Source organism: Charadrius vociferus, unplaced genomic scaffold (assembly GCF_000708025.1).
Source record: "Charadrius vociferus isolate BGI_N301 unplaced genomic scaffold, ASM70802v2 scaffold858, whole genome shotgun sequence".
Classification (NCBI taxonomy): Eukaryota; Metazoa; Chordata; class Aves; order Charadriiformes; family Charadriidae; genus Charadrius; species Charadrius vociferus.
The window spans coordinates 8,834-12,990 of NW_009649724.1; positions in this window are offsets into that span (position 1 = coordinate 8,834).

Below are 4,157 nucleotides of genomic sequence, written 5' to 3' on the forward strand. Positions count from 1 at the left end.
GGGATCCCCTGGCCGGCAGGACAGCGGGACGCTGCCCACCCGGAGCCCCTGCAGAGCCGGTCAGGGTCCTTCCCTGCCACCTGGGCACGAACCCCCTGCTCTCCTTCCACCTCACGGCCCTGCTCCCCCTTCCCACCCCTGCTCAGTGACATCCGGGACACGGTGCTGCCCAGCACCAGAACGGCCTGCACGTTACGATCGTTTCCTTCAGTACGACCACACAAGCACCGGCCAGGGATGGGACAAGTCATTTTCTACAAGGGATGAGCGAGAGGTGCCTCTCACCGCCTGCTTCAGCCTGCCCCGAGAAACCAGGGTTGTGGCCGCTGGCGGCCGTCCCGCCCCGTACCTGCGTCACCGTGCATCGTCTCCACTGTGCCAATGCGTCACGAGGGCTACGCGGGGAACATTACCTATGCTGAGCGTTTTATGGATGAGCACGTAGCCAGCTACCTTGACCCTGGGTGGAAAGAGCCGCTCCATTGGCACAGCTCGAACCCGCCTGCCGAGCGCGACTGGCACGAGAGGGGGCGGCAGAACCCCGAGGGACCCCTGGACCTCGGTCTTCCAGCTCCCGCCGGCCTCACGGCTGAGACGGCGCTCGCCTTCCCACCACGGCCCAGGTAGGAAGATGGCAGACATTGGGGTGGAGAGCTCTGAGGGCTACCAGAGCCGCACCGGGGGAAGTCCGTCACCAGACCGTATGTCATCATTCGCACCTTTCCCTCTCTCCTCTGGACATCCATCCACACCTTCATCTTCCCATCCAGAGGCAGACGCAACTCCTCATCGCACTCGACCCACCCCTTGGGCAATGAGGACCCGAGACTATGTCGCTGCCCGCCGAGCCGCCCTGCCGGCGGGTCTCTCGCTAACCTCTTCTGCTCCCGCCCCGGCGAGGAGCCCGACCTCGCAGCGGGTCTGAGCGATTGCCGGGAAAACTTGCCTACCCGAAACAGCCCCCCGGCACCGTGATAGTGCTTACGGGAAACGAGACGCGAAGCGTGACCGTTGACCCGCTGGATAATCTCTCCAACGCACATAGACAGCATAGACCTCAGAAATCCACAGAATTCACAGAATTCACAGAATGGTCAGGGTTGGAAGGGACCTCTGGAGATCATCTAGTCCAACCCCCCTGCCAGAGCAGGGTCACCTACGGCACATTGCACAGGACGGCGTCCAGGCGGCTTTTGAATGTCTCCAGAGTGGGAGACTCCACCACCTCTCTGGGCAGCCTGTGCCAGTGCTCCACTACCCTCAAAGTAAAGAAGTTCCTTCTCATGTTAAGATGGAACTTCCTATGTTCAAGTTTATGCCCGTTACCCCTCGTCCTATCACTGGGCGCCACTGAAAAAAGACTGCTCCCATCCCCCTGGCATCCTCCCGTCAAGTATTAATAAGATCCCCCCTCGATCTTCTTTCCTCTAGACTAAAGAGACCCAAGTCCCTCAGCCTTTCCTCATCTTTCGTTACGGGAAACCCCAGTTTTTACCAGCTGCTCCTCTTTCCCATGACATGTCAGACATAGCGAGGAGCCTCGAGCCTACGCTCAGGAACACATCGCTGCGCAAATCCAGTAGACAGTAAAAAATGACGGGGGCTTCCCAGGGATGGCTCCGCATCAGGAACTGCCCAAACTACCAGAGACGCTGACGCAAAACTGACGCGGAGACAGCAAAGCGACTGGGCGCACGTGCGGTGAGCGGGACCTCCGGGGACGGATACCAGCGGCAGAGAGCATCCACGAGGTTGGAAGAGGTTCGAAACCGCGAGCCGAGCAGATCCCTTGCTGCGGGCCGCCCCTCTCCTCGGGCCGATAGTGGGATTAAACTGACCAGAAACCTACAGTGCCAGCGCAGCCACCTCTCCTGTGCATCCCTGCGCACCTGGCTCCAGGCATTCAATCAACGTGCTCGGCCCACCAGGAGAGGAGCGCGAGGGCTGGCGAGCCTGCTCCGATAGCACATCCCTCCCCGTTTCCCACGCAGGGAAAGGTAACACGTGTAGAGAACCACGGAATTTTCATGGAATTGCCAGAGTGGGAAGGGACCTCTAGAGATCATGTAGTCCCACTCCCCTGCTAAAGCAGGGTTGCCCAGAGCACCCCGCTCAGGACCGCATCCAGGCGGGTCTTGAAAATCTCCAGAGAAGGGGACTCCACACCCGCCCTGGGCAGCCTGTGCCGGTGCTCTGCCACCCTCACCGTAACGAAGTTTTTTCTTCTGTTTGACTGGAACTTCCGATGTTCCCACTTGTGCAGGTTGCCCCTCCTCCTGTCACTGGGAACCACCGAGAAGAGCGTGGCTCCATCCTCCTTCAACCCACCCTTTAGACACTTGTACGCAACACTAAGGTCCCCCCTCAGCCTTCTCTTCTCCAGGCTAAAGAGTCCCAGCTCTCTCAGCCTTTCCTCATAAGGGAGATGCTCCAATCCCTCAGTCATCTCGGTTGCCCTTCGCTGGACTCGCTCCGGCCGTTCCCCGTTCCTCTTGAACCGGGGAGCCCAGAAGGGGACGCACTGTTCCAGCTGTGGCCTCACCAGGGCAGAGCAGAGGGGGAGAATGCCCTCCCTCGACCGACTGGCCGCACCCTTCCCGATGCAGCCCAGGATGCCATTGGCCTTCTGGCGACAAGGGCACGTTGCTGGCTCATGGAAAATTTCTTATCTACCAGGACCCCCAGATCCTTCTCCTCAGAACTCCTGCCCAGCAGGTCCACCCCTAACCTATACTGGTGGCTAGCCTTCTTCCTCCCCAGGTGCGGGACCCTGCACTTGCTCTGCTTGAACCTCATGAGGTTCCTCTCTGCCCAGCTCTCCAGCCTGTCCGGGTCACGCTGGACGGCGGCGCGGCCCTCTGGAGCGTCAGCCACCCTTCCCGGTTTGGTATCCTCAGCGAACTGGCTGAGGATACACTCTGTCCCCTCATCCAGGTCATCGATGACTACATTGAACAAGATCGGACCGAGTATTGACCTGCTCCATTAATCGCGACCCTCCGAGTCCTGTCACACAGCCAGCTCTCCATCCACCCCGCTCTCCCCTCGTCTAGCCCACGCTTCCTCAGCTTCCTACTGAGGATGTTACGGGAGGCAGTGTCAAAAGCCTTGCTGACGTCAAAGTACGTGACATCTACTGCTCTCCCCTCGTCCAGCCAACCACTTACAACATCATAGAAGGCTATCAGTTGGGTCAAGCACGATTGACCCTTGGTAACTCCGTGTTGACCACTTCCAATAATAACCGTGCACCCCCTTTCCCTCCTGGCAGACCCTGCAGGCCCCGATACAGAAAAGCCTCGCGGCTCCCCGCCCGGGCGCTACAGGGAGCGAGGCTGCCCTTGGCAGTGCCGATGTGGGTCCAGATCATCCCTAGCATGACGCAGTCTGCACGCACGGGGTTACTGCATGCGTGCACAATAGCCGCTGGCCTAGGATACGTGAGCCCCTGCGTGAGCAGCTGCAGGTTTGGCACCTATTTTCAACCACCACAGACCTGGTAGACAACAGGTAAGAGCGGTACATCATCGGTAGGAGCAGCGGTTTACCAGCTGCAGCAACCGCGCGGAGTCAGGCTTTGCTTGGAAAGTCCATTTCCAGCCCCAGTCCATTTCCTGGCACGCTGCCCCTGGCCCACGTTCACCCCACGCAACCCTCTCCCAGCCTGCCCCCGCCTGACGCTCCCCTCGTGGCCTCGCTCCTTCATCACCCCCTACGCAGCCACAGGGGACGTCGGTGACAACTGGGCCCGCAGCGCTCGCACACCTCAGCCTGGACGCTTGCACGGGCAATCCCGCCGCTTCCCACCGACATCGGGGTGCTTGGTGCCCACGTGCCGGCTTGGGGCACACGCTGTGCGCGGGAGGAAAAGTGCAGCTAGGCTTTTTTCGGGGGGGGGGCGGGTAAACCTCATGCATCCCCCAGATGGAAGAGGCTGCAACTCTCTTATTTTGTATTGCTTGACTTTATTTCGTTTACTTTCATTCCTTTCAATGTATTTCCTTGCCACCTCGATCCATTTCACCGCAGCGCCTTCCATTTAAGTTATTACCTTTCTCTCCTTTTCTCTCCCCAGCACCCCAAACCCGCTCCGGAGCGAGGCGCGCACCTTCGCCGCGGTCGGGTGGCGGGGAGCGGGGGGGGGAGCCCCGAGCATC